General features: G+C 43.7%; 1 protein-coding gene across 1 annotated transcript in view; it reads left to right on the top strand.

Moving 5' to 3' along the window:
* The window catches only part of CDH13 (cadherin 13), a 1178985-nt gene that overhangs the window by 1145317 nt on the left and 20309 nt on the right, over positions 1–13359 (top strand). The gene's annotated exons all lie outside the window — the stretch shown is intronic.

Here is a 13359-nt window from a genome sequence, read left to right as displayed (position 1 = left end):
TGGCTTACTATTAAAATGTTTCTGTATATATAAACACAGAGAGAGAGAGAGAGAGATTTCTGAGATGAAATTGGCAAGATCTCTATTAACAAAGCAATAAAACTGATTTTAAGTTTAAAAACAATGAGATTCTCTGGCTGGGCTCGGTGGCTCACGCCTGTAATCCCAGCACTTTGGGAGGCTGAGGCGGGCGGATCACGAGGTCAGGAGATCGAGACCATCCTGGCTAACACGGTGAAACCCCATCTCTACTAAAAATACAAATAAAAAAATTAGCCGGGTGTGGTAGCAGATGCCTGTAGTCCCAGCTCCTCGGGAACCCGGGAGGCGGAGCTTGCAGTGAGCTGAGATCCAGCCACTGCACTCCAGCTTGGGCTACTGAGACTCCGTCTCAAAAAAAAAAAAAAAAAAAATGAGATTCTCAGCTTATAGAGCACTCAGTAAAAGTGATTCGTAAAATACTGGTGCTGAAAAACCATATTAAAGAGGACACAAAGGATAAAATAAAACAAAGGATAACCTTAGAGAGAAAACTCCTGGTTCACTTTCAGGTTTTTTTTTTTTTTTTCTATTTTTATTTTAAACAGGAGGTGCATACGCAGGTTTGTTGCCTGGCTCACTCTCAGTTTTAAAGCAAAGGTGAAGGTACATGTAGAGTCCTGTTCAGATGACAGAAGAGATCTGGCCTGTATTTGCTCACAACGGCTTAGCGAAGGTTCAACAGACGCACAGCAACCTCGAGAGAATTTGGGGTCATAGATTGTACTGCTCATGCGTCCATGCTCAAGATTGCTCATTAGCTCACATCTACATTGTGGCTCCTCTCAGATTATCCTCCCAGAATTTGGGCCTCAGGCTTCCTTGGGACATTGGCTGAGGTCCCTCTCCATGTCCCTGGTATGGACACCCTGTTCTGAGTCCCAGTTCTGCAGACCTCTGCCCCACCACACACTGTTTTCTCCCCAAGGGTTAGATAAGGAAGGATATGAATTTAGACACAGCCACTGCTCTCAAAATAGAAGCCAACTTGTGGAAATACAAATGTATATGATTATATTTACAGGAAGAGCCATACATATTTGGTTTTTTTCAAATCAAATTCTAGATTGGTGCACAAGTAATTGTGGTTTTTGCCATTACTTGCAATGGCAAAACCCACAATTACTTGTGCACCAACCTAAGAATTCAAACATATGTTGAGCACTGATTATATACCAGGACCAAAAAAATCCTAAAGCTCAGACTCTATAGAGCTCAGAAAAGGGCTTCCTGTTTTCCCTGTTCTCTGTCTTCCTACGTTTCATTCTTCACACAACCTCACTTTGCACACTGTTTCCAAATAAAACCACTTGTACTCATAACTTCCAAGGTAAGACATATGCTGCATGCCTCTGGGCCTACCTCTGGGATAGAGGTAGGATTTGGGATAACTGGCTGGAAAAGTCTACTACTTTCTAAGACTTCTCAGACCTAACTTCTGAAAGTTTGTGTTGAGATCCTAACATTCAGTGCCTATGAAACCAACCCATCTGACATGGTTTGGCTGTGTCCCCACCCAAAATCTCGTCTTAATTGTAATCTCCACATGTCAAGGGCGGGACCAAGTAGAGGTAATTGAATCATGGGGCAGTTTCCTTCATGCTGTTCTCATGGTAATGAGTGAGTCTCACAAGAACTGCTTGTTTTATAAGCATCTGGCATTCCCCTGCTTCCTCTCACTCTGTTCTGCCACCCTGTGAAGAAGATGCCTGCTTTTCCTTTGTCTTCTGCCATGATTGTAAGTTTCCTGAGGCCTCCCCAGCAATTTGGAACTGTGAGTCAATTAAACCTCTTTCCTTTATAAATTACCCAGTCTTGGGCAGTTCTTCATAGCAGCATGAGAATGGACTAATATACCATCTCACTGTGGCAAGACCAGGGATCCTGTTCTTCTAAGGGGACCCTCTTGGGAGAGGCATTTGGAGTCTTGTCTTACTGGTCTAGAAATTTCATAACATGTGTATATCTAGTCCTTTGTGTTCAGATATGGACAGCAGCTGATGGAGTTTGGCTGTGTCCCCACCCAAATCTCACCTTGAATCATAATAATCCCCAAGTGTCAAGGGTGGGGCCAGGTGGAGTAGTGGAATCATGGGGGCAGTTTTCCCCATACTGTTCTTATGGTAGTGAATAAGTCTCATGAGATTTGATAGTTATATAAACAGGGGTTTTCCTGCATGAGCTCTCTTGCCCGCTGCCATGTAAGACGTGACTTTGCTTCTAATTCTCCTTCTAAATGATTATGTGGGACTGTGAGTCAATTAAACCTCTTTCCTTTACAAATTAGCCAGTCTTGGGTATATCTTTATTAGCAGTGTGAGGATAAACTAATACAGAAACATTATTCATAATAGACAAGTGTGGAAACAACTCAAATGCCCATCAGCTAGTGAGTAAACAACATGGTATATCCATACAATGGAGTATTATTTAGCCATCAAAAAGAATGAAGTACTAATACACACTGCAACATGTATAACCCTCAAAAACATTATGCTAAGTGAAAGAATCCAGACCCAAAAAATACCTACTGTAGGACTCCATTTATATTAAATGTTCAAAATAGGCAAATCTATAGAGACAGAGAATTGATTAGTAGTTGTCAGGAGCTGGGAGTCGGTATGAAGAGTTAGTACAAATGGTCCCAAGGTTTCCTTTTGGGGGCGATGAAATGTTCTAAAAGCAGGTAGCGGTGATGGTTGCACAACTCTGTAAATTTACTAAAAATTAATTCTTGCAAAAATAAAGAGTGGGAAAAAAAGTAAAGTAGAATTAGAAAAAAATATTTTTAATCCCTGTGTAATTTTGAGTTTAACGTGTTCATGGTTATTGTAAAGAAAATTAAAAATAGATAAATGTATTATTTTAATGTTAATTACCTAGAGAAATAATCACCACTTACATTTTTATGTATGTCTTTCTAATTTTTCTTTAATCATATATAGATTTTTAAAGTAGGATCACACTATGTTTTCAGTTATGTCTATTAATGACAAGATTTAAAACACTTATATGTATATATATAGCTACTGAACAACAGAACCTGTCAAAAAAATCTCAGTGTTTTTTAGCTAAGTGGAAATCCTGTTTGGTCAAGGTTTTGCATGAAATAAAATCCCTGAAATTTAAATAGACCAAAAAAAAACACATAAAAATTGTAATCACAATAGGTTTGTTAAGCAATGCACACAGCAAATCAATATGCCAAGACACCGGGTTGCAGCAGAGAAACAGGTTTAATCATAGTGTTAATGGAAAGGGGTCATGATCCAGACCCCAACAGAGGGTTCTTGGATCTTATGCAAGAAAGAATTCAGGGTTGGTCCACAGAGTAACGTGAAAGCAAGTTTATTAGGAAAGTAAAGGAATAAAAGAATGGCTACTCCATAGAGCAGCCCCAAGGGCTGCTGGTTGCCCATTTTTATGGTTTTTTCTTGATGATATGCTAAACAAAGGGTGGATTATTCATGCCTCCCCTTTTTAGACCATATAGGGTAACTTCCTGATGTTGCCATGGCATTTGTAAACTGTCATGGTGCTGGTTGGAGTGTAGCAATGAGGATGACCAGAGGTCGCTCTCATTGCCATCTTGGTCTTGGTGGGTTTTAGCCGTCTTCTTTATTGCAACCTGTTTTATCAGCAAGGTCTTTATGACCTGTATCTTGTGCTGACCTCCCATCTCATCCTGTGGCTTAGAATGCCTTAACTGTCTGGGAATGCAGCCCAGTAGGTCTCATCCTCATTTTACCCAGCTCCTATTCAAGATGCAGTTGCTCTGGTTCAAACACTTTGACAGCAGGGTCACAGAATGAGGAGATGGGAGGGAACCTCAAAGCCATCTCCCCAAGGAACTTGAGGTTCGGGTTTTTGAGGGCTTTGGAGTGGGCAGAAGTATGGAGATCCCTGACTGGTAAGAGTGCAGAGTGAAGTCATAGGAAGGGGCGAGGAAGCAGGTGTATTCTCATGCTGATCCTGTTCCTCTGTGGGAGACTTCCAACTGGTTGCTGGAATTCAAGGGAGTGTGTCTGAAAAACATCTTAAGTGATCCTTAAACAAAAGCCTTATGATTCTAACGTTAGAGATCTTGTCTATAGGAACAATGGTGATGCAAATCAATTCTTAAACAGTCTTCTGGCCTTAATGTCAGAGATCCTATCTAGGGGAACAGTGGGGAAGCAAATGGCAGGATCTAGTGCTACTGTAACTGAGGAGCTGGTTAACCACTCACTGCAGGAAAGACCAGTTAACAAGATCCAGGCCTGCGACAAGAAAAGTGAATTTATTTTTGAAGCTAGCTTGGAAAGACACAAAATGTCCTGCTTTAAGTGTGCTGCTTCATCTTTGGAGCAAAAAACAGACATTTTTATAAAGTTAAAGGGGAAGTGAGCAAGGGCAGGAGTTCCCCCTGCTAGCCTGGTGTCTTATCTACTGAACAGTTGAGTTGACAGTTGAGTCGGTGCCTTCTTGGGCAGAAAAAAGTTGTAAAAGCGGCCAAGTGGGCGTGCTTTCAGCATGTCCTCCTGAGGCCACCCTGGAAGTGGGAGTTCCCTGGAGATACGCTTTGATCTGCAAATTGACTGTCAATTCTGGAGGAAAGATCCCTGGGGCATATAGATGACCTTGCCTTGTAGGGAATGTCTGGTGAGGGGGAGTTTAGAGATTATTTTGCATTTCCAAAAGGGCTAGGTAGGAAGCAGGCTGAAAGGAGAAAGGAGAAGAGAAGAGAAAAAGGTAGTTAAACCACCTCAGAAAATTCGAGGGATTTGGTTACAATACATGACCTATTGCAACAAGGAACTGGGCAGGGTGTAGGCTGATTAATGCTGAATTATAACTGTATTTGTACCCAGAACCTGGCATGCAATTCCTGTGGGGATAGTTTCAAAACCTGGCCCTGTTTCTCATTGCATCCACACCCACATGGTCAAAACAATGCCAGGAGAACGGTGCGTGGCTCATGCTTCTTGGAGGAGTCCTGATTCAGTTCTACAGGCTTCCCACACAAAGCAAAATACTGTTGGCCATGTAGGTAAGAAAAGCACAGGAGGCTGTTTTTTACCCTTTCTACCAGTGTTTAGTACCAACCACAAGCATCAAAATACTCAAACTTTGAGCTCTGCGGCTCTGGCTCTTACGGATAGGGAAGTGCTTTACAATTGCCAGTCATTCCATTCGCTTTATGGAATAGCCAGAAAGCTCCAGGGATGGGGATGCCCTACCATGGAGCCACAGCTCTCAAACAGGTGACATGCTTGTGACCGGAAAGGGGTCCCGATCCAGACTCCAAGAGAGTGTTCTTAGATCTCACGCAAGAAAGAATTCAGGACAAGTCCATAAGTGAAAGTGTAGCAGGACAAGCTGCAGACAAAATCCCTCAGACACCAAGTTAAAGAAGGAAGCGATTTATTCGGCCAGGAGCATCAGCAAGAGCCAAGCTCCCTGAGTGAACAATTTCTGTTCCTTTTAAGGACTCACAACCCTAAGGGGGTGCGCGTGAGAGGGTCATGATCGATTGAGGAAGCAGGGGGTACGTGACTGGGGGCTGCTTGCACCGGTAATTAGATCGGAACAAAACAGGACAGAGATTTTCACAGTGCATTTGTATACAATGTCTGTAATCTAAAGATAACATAACCAATTAGGTCAGGGGTCGATCTTTAACTACCAGGCCCAGGGTGCGGCGCCGGGCTGTCTGCTTGTGGATTACATTTCTGCCTTTTAGTTTTTACTTCTTCTTTCTTTGGAGGTAGAAATTGGGCATAAGACAATATGAGGGGTGGTCTCCTCCCTTAAAAGCAAGTATATTAGGAAAGTAAAGGAATAAAAAAATGGCTACTCCATAGACAGAGCAGCCCCAAGGGCTGTTGGTTGCCCACTTTTGTGGTTATTTCTACCCCTAAACAAGGGGTAGATTATTCATGCCTCCCCTTTTTAGATCATAGAGAGTAACTTCCTGATGTTGCCATGACATTTTTAAACTGTCATGGTGCTGGTGGGAGTGCCGTAGTGAGGACCACAAGAGGTCACCCTTGTCACCATGTTGGTTTGGTGGGTTTTGACCGGCTTCGGTACTGCAACCTGTTTTATCAGAAAGGTCTTTACGACCTGTATCTTATGCCGACCTCCTATCTCATCCTGTGACTTAGACTGCCTTCACCGCCTGGAAAGGCAGCCCAGTAGATCTCAGCCTCATTTTACCCAGCCCCTATTCAAGATGGAGTTGCTCTGATTTAAATGCTGATGTTAGAGTACCTTAGACACGTTCCTTAATCTGAGTTTCCAGTTTTCTCTTCTAGAAAATGAGAAAAAAACTAGAAAGTAGACCCCCGTGTGCTCAAAGCAACAACCTGCCTGGTTTGCTTGGACTTTTCCTAGTCTATATAACAGCAGGTGCTCGATTCCTCTATGTAAATCTTCACCGTTTATTAATTATATTACCCTGCGTCTCTTAGAAAATGCACAGTTCTGCCCTCACTACACCAAGATACCAAAAGGCTCAGTATAAATCATGAGCCAATCAGACCAAGAGTAAGCCAGGCAGGCCTGGTGCAATGCCCAGGTGGCCAACTTGGCCATCTCATAGGCAGTTATCACTGCTCAACTTGAAGAAATACAAGGTTAATTGTTGGAGTTTGAAATCCGGCAGTAGAATCCATGTGGTCCTATCATGGTCATATAATGTGCTGAGTCTCTTACAAGCTGTCAGTGCTGAGTGGGAATGACAAAGCCAGAAACAAGGGCAAGCAGAGGTCGAATGCCAGGAAGACCATGGCAGGATGCCAAGTCCATGAAGCAAAAAACCACCATGGTCTAAAAGGCACAGTCCTCCAGAGCAACAGAGCCAGTAACTCAGATCCAGAGGAAAGAAAATGATAACCCTTTCCCCCTCAAGACTTGCCATTGTATCAGTAAGAGGGCTGTTTGCAAAATAAATAACCCACCAACATTTGAAGATTGGAGATCTCTCAGTCAAGAGTGACAGGCTGTCACTGAAGACGGGTTGGAAGGAAAACTGTCATTCCTACTAAGCAATTTTAAATAGGCTTTGTTTCCAGGTATCCTTGCTGCAAGTCCTCATTTCCTCATTGGGAAATGAGATTTGATATGGTTGTATTAGGGAGTAAAATTAAAAATATCTCCTTACATCCCATTCACACTGCTGCATGATGGAATTGCCAACCTTGTAACCAAAAACCATGTCTTTCTAATAAGTCAGTGACACAAAAGAAAAGAGATTCCTGCAGCTAAGGTTTGCTCCTGGTATTTTCCCCATGATATCGCCCAACACAATGTACACTTTGTGGGTGGAGAAAAATGGGGAAAGACTTTTTAGCTTGTATACTTATTTCAGAACCTTAAATGAGATGCCTATTAAACTATCCATGTACACAAATAGACTCAATATTAAGAAAAGAGGTAGTATGAGACTGAAAGACATGCTTAAGAGAAAGGAGGGAGCCATACGTCAGGAATGGAGAAATGAAGAAAAAATCTATACTGACTGAACTCAGGTTACCTAGGAGGGAGCATATGAGGAAGGCCCAAGTCTTACACTCCTAGAAGCCAGGGCAGAGGCAGGAGGCTGGTAAGGACCACTGGCCATCTTGGGAACATGTGCTCCACTTGAAGCCATTTGGATGAAAAACAAGAATTCTTAGAACACTGGATATCCCAGAAACATAATGAATTAGCAGACCAAATGCCAGTCTGCAACTACTGGTTAAAAAGAAAAATCCAATTACTTATAGCACTAAATATAGGTCAGCAGAAACTCCCGGCATCAAAGAAACTCTGACCATGAAGACTTAGCGCATGTTTTTACCAAACACTTCACAGGGCCTTGTGGATCAATCATGCATTCAATTTTGTCCTACAAATTAAAATCAAGCCATGTTTAAAGCAGTCTCCTTCGGGTGCACATAGTACCACACTCCTGGTGTGACATGATCATTCTTATCATTCGTTTTTGGAACCTTCCTTTCGTGGATACACCACCCCTCACCTCGCTTCCCCGCTTCTGCCTGAACTGTGGCTTACCTGGATTATCACAACCAGATCCCCTGCAATTTTCAGCCTTGCCAACATCTGAACATGTCAAAGAAAACTGGGCAGGACAGAGTTTGAAGGTAGAGGCTCAATTCAAGGCTACAATAAAGGAGAGAGATTGAACTAACTCTGCTGAAACAAACAATGGGAGGGTTTTTAAGCTCTGGGATGAGCTAATGGAAAAGTACTGGAGGACATTTGTGGGGAGGTTGGTCCACGTGATTAGGCATCTGTGTTTGCTAATGGGTGTTTATTGGAGTTAGGCTCCAACCCTTCCACAGAGACTGAGAGACAGAGACGCGATTCCTCTCCATGATTACATTTCAAAGAGGTACCAGATCCTTGAGAAAGGTGGTTCTGGGTTGCAAAACTAGCAACAGGTTGGGAGACATATCTCACAGGGACAGAGAAAGAATATACAATTGCAAGTTTCTAAAGTAAATGCTTCAAGAAAAGAGAAGTCAGGGCCTGTATTAGGCCGTTCTCATACTACTATACAGCTACTACTCAAGACTGGATAATTTATAAAGGAAAGAGGTTTAATTGGCTCATAGTTCCACATGGCTGGGGAGGCTTCAGGAAACTTACAATCATGGTGGAAGGCAAACGGGAAGCAAGGACCTTCTTCACATGGCATCAGGAAAGAGAAGTGCTAGCAGGTGAAATGCCAGACACTTATAAAACCATCAGATGTCATGAAAACTCACTATCACGAGAATAGCATGGGGGAAACCACCTCCATGATCCAATCATCTCCCTCTCTCAACATGTGGGGATTACAATTCGAGATGAGATTCGGGTGTAGACACAAAGCCAAACCATATCAGGGCTCTAGAGTCTGAAAGAAGCCCATCTAAAGTGTAGTCCAGCACAGGGGAAGGTTATGGCCCTCTTGGTCAAGGTTATCTGTCCTTAGGAGGTAAGGAAGTTCTTCTAGCCCTGCCTCAAACCCAGGGTGAGCATTAGTATATGGTGATTCTTTTTTTAACTGCAGCAACTTTAATATACGCTATTGGAGCTGGAATTACCGCGGCTGCTGGCACCAGACTTGCCCTCCAATGGATCCTCGTTAAAGGATTTAAAGTGGACTCATTCCAATTACAGGGCCTCGAAAGAGTCCTGTATTGTTATTTTTCGTCACTACCTCCCCGGGTCGGGAGTGGGTAATTTGCGCGCCTGCTGCCTTCCTTGGATGTGGTAGCCGTTTCTCAGGCTCCCTCTCCGGAATCGAACCCTGATTCCCCGTCACCCGTGGTCACCATGGTAGGCACGGCGACTACCATCGAAAGTTGATAGGGCAGACGTTCGAATGGGTCGTCGCCGCCACGGGGGTCAAGGTTATCTATCCTTAGGAGGTAAGGAAGTTCTTCTAGCCCTGCCTCAAACCCAGGGTGAGCATTAGTATATGGTGATTCTCCCGGTGGCTGAGCCACAGGCTCCAACACTTCTCCCCACTTACGAGGCTCTGAACCACTACCCCACAGAGGCCCATTTCCATAAGGTTCTGCTTGCTGCCAAGATTCCTCCTTTCTCTCCATCCTTATCCTTCCCCCTTCCCTGCCTGGCATGGTCTTGTAGCTGGAAGACAAGGCCTCAGCTTTGGGGTCTGGTTTCTGTTTCACGAACCTCCATCAGCACAGACTGTCCCCATGTGGAGCCCAGCCCCCTGCTGTTATCTCTGAAAAAGATCTACTCAACTCTAGGATCATTTTTGGCTACTGAGCTATTCCTCCTACAGAAATAGTAAATGCTGTTTTACTGTGCATGGCCAGTGATAACCAGCAAGCCTACGGCATTGGTCCCAGCCCCCATCCTGCCTGTTGTCCTACTACAGGGACAACTATGACTATGCTAGCTGGAATTGATGATTCCTTGGGGACCCAGCCTGACTATGACACAGGCTGGGTGCCGAAGAATCACTAGTTCCAGGAAGCAAAATAGGAACAGGAAGCTAAGAATGTCAAATACACTTAGAATGACCTAGTCAAATGCCATTTCTCCTTTCTTTTTTTTTTTTTTTTTTTTGAGACAGAGTCTTGCTTTGCTGCCCAGGCTGGAGTGCAGTGGCACGGTCTCAGCTCACTGCAACCTCCGCCTCTCAGGTTCAAGCAATTCTCCTGCCTCAGCCGCCAGAGTAGCTGGGATTACATGCACGTGCCACCATGCCCAGCTAATTTTTTATATTTTTAGTAGAGACAGGGTTTCATCAAGTTGGCCAGGCCAGTCTCAAACTCCTGACCTCAAGTGATCTGCCCGCTTTAGCCTCCCAGAGTGCTGGGATTACAGACCTGAGCCACCGTGCCTGGTCTACTATTTATTTGTGGGGGAAAAAAAAAAATCCACTTGTATGAGTTCCCCAGAGTCGTCAGATTCATAGAAACAAGAAGTGGAATGGTGGCTGCCAGGGGCCAGGGGAAGGGGAATGGGGAGTTGGTGTTTAATGGGTCAGAGTTTCAGTTTTACATGGTGAGAAAGTTCTGGAGATGAATGGTGGTGATGTTCCTATAACAATTTGAATGTACTTAACACCACTGAACTGTACACTTCAAAATGGTTAAAAATTGTCAATTTTATGTTATGTATATTTCACCACAATTAAAAGAATAGCTCGTAAGAAAGAAGCTATAAATAGTAATAATAATAACCTGAAATTATGGTTTAGGGATTATAGTTCGCTTTCATGGTTAAAATGAGAGCCTGCAAGACTCAAGCTATGTAATAAAAATTCTGGTGGAGAAAGTGTTAGTTAATGCTTGCTCTAGAGAAGGAGGCCTGATACTCACAGTGTCCATTTGAGCCTGTCCTCAATCTCTCTGGACCAGCCTCACCATACCTACAATGAATGGGTCTCAGATCTTCTGCTCTGAACTTGCACCAAGCCTGGGCTTGCAATTTGGGTGTCTGTGGACCCCTCAGGTGTGTTTCTAAATGCAGGTATGTTTCTCTGGAGTCAGGGGCCATGACCTTCAGCAGATTCCCAACGGGAAACCCACCTCCCAACTATGTCGAAGACCTGAAAGCTGGAGTGGTTCATCTCTCAGCAGTCCTTCCAGCTCCTAACATTATAAAGACAGAAGCCCCTACAAACTCAGCCAGACCCCCACACGTTTAGAGGTTGGACTTCCTCTGATCCTTGAAATGGCTACCCTGAGAACACGGCCCCGGGGCTTCCTCCAAAAGGGAGCTGCAAAGAGGGAGTCCCATTCTAGCTTCATTTCTGGGCGTTTTGCTCAAATTGACGCTTTTTCCCTATTGAAAGAGAAAATTCGGGTTGGGCATGGTGGCTCATCCCTGTAATCTTAGCACTTTGGAAGGCAGGCAGATCACCTGAGGTCAGGAGTTTGAGACCAGCCTGGCCAACATGGCAAAACCCCGTCTCCACTAAAAATACAAAAATTAGCCAGGCGTGGTGCTGCATGCCTCTAATCCCAGCTACTCAAGAGGCTGAGGCAGGAGAATTCCTTAAACCCAGGAGGCAGAGGTTGAAGTGAACCGAGATCCTGCCACTGCACTCCAGCCTGGGAGACAGAGTGAGAGACTCTGTCTCAAAAAAAAAAGAAAAAAGAAAAAGAAAAAGAGAAAGGAAGGAAGAAAGGAAGGAAGGAAGGGAGGGAGGGAGGGAGGGAGGGAGGGAGGGAGGGAGGGAGGGAGGGAAGAAAAGAAAAGAAAAGAAAAGAAAAGAAAAGAAAAGAAAAGAAAAGAAAAGAAAAGAAAAGAAAAGAAAAGAAAAGAAAAGAGAGAAAATTCGTAAAGGAGGGACCCTATCTTCACTGTGCCTTGGTTCGATTCTCGGTTATGAGTGGTTCCATGGTGGTGGAGGCTGCTGATAGAAAGGGGAACAGAGGGGTGAGGGATTTTTGCTGAAAATCTAGAGATTACTTAGAAGCCCCCATATTTCCCTGGCCCCAGAAATGATTGGATCCAAATGGGCTTGTGAGGAATTTTGAAATTTTGAATTTCACCTGAATTTTGGATGTGATTTTTCTCTGTCGTGTGCACAGAGACTGAGAGAGGCTCTTTCCCTTAGGATTTTGTGAATCTTGTCTTTAACTCATCGCCCAAAGTAACGAACTCATTTTACTGACTTCAGAAAAAGACATCACCAGCCTGGCCTGGGAATAACACATGGGAAATTGAAGACAGTAGTATAATTAAGTTCACAAAAGGCCAATTCTTACGGCCATATTTCAAATGCTCATAACGCCTTCTCATCCATTCTACCAAATGACTTGGCTTCATAATACATTCAGAGTGAAAAAAACATAATGGATTCTTCTGAGATATTCAATTAGTTCCATAAAAAGAGAAAAATAATTTTTCAATAAAGAAATTTAGCTAAATGACTAAAGCTGACAGTGAAAAACCAACTTCAAAGTAATTATGCATTTCTTTTGAGTTTGCGCTCTAACAAAAGTTGATGATATGCCACCATTAGAAATAGCCATCCTTCAAATGATTAATTGCATTTGTGTTGCTATTTTAGCAGACATTTATTTGAATGTTTACTCTGTAGCTGTCTTCGGGTGTTGATATATTTAAATTTCCACCAGCCCTGCTGAAAAGTATCTGCTCGCACTTCTTCATGACTCACTGCTCAGCTTCCTTTAAGCTGGTTTTTTCCCCATTAATGGAAACCTCTTCCAAAAATGTCACCAGTAACTTTCCCCTTGCAAAATCCCATTACTTCTCTTTACTTCTTATCCTTGTGGGGGTCATGACACATTTAATTATGGGGCACTGACTCCTCTCCCAGTTCTCTCCTGTAAAACTAGCATCTGCTCTTTAAACTTTTGGGTCTCTCAGGATTCCGTATTCCACCCCTCTGGCATTCTGAACTTTCACCTTGGGTAACCACTTTGTTAGAGAAGTTTCAAAGGCATCTATGTGTTGATGACTTCCCAACCCCTAGCTCAGCCTGGGCACTTCCGCCAAGCTGCACACGTCTGCGCGGGTGCATTGAATTCGACGGGCCATCAGCACAATCAGGGCTGAACTGCTGGTCTTCCCACTTCCCACTGCACTCTGCTCTTCTTCGGGCAGCCTCGTCTGAGTGCTTGATCACCTAGACAAGACACTGCTTTCCTGCTCCAGCGGCACGCGTCATGCCTCTCTTCATCCGTGGCTGGTCCGCCTGCCTGCAGTGTCTCACATTTCCTATCAATACAATTGTGTGCTTTCTGAAAATAAGTCAGGTCAGATTGTTCCTGGATCACTGCCTTCCTGGAAAGCCTCTGCACTCTGTAGAATCAGTACAGGCCCCTTGTGATGCTACTC

This window comes from Rhinopithecus roxellana, chromosome 20 (assembly GCF_007565055.1).
Source record: "Rhinopithecus roxellana isolate Shanxi Qingling chromosome 20, ASM756505v1, whole genome shotgun sequence".
Taxonomy (NCBI): Eukaryota; Metazoa; Chordata; class Mammalia; order Primates; family Cercopithecidae; genus Rhinopithecus; species Rhinopithecus roxellana.
Note: the sequence above shows the minus strand (reverse complement) of the source record. Positions and strands in the feature narration are given on the sequence as shown.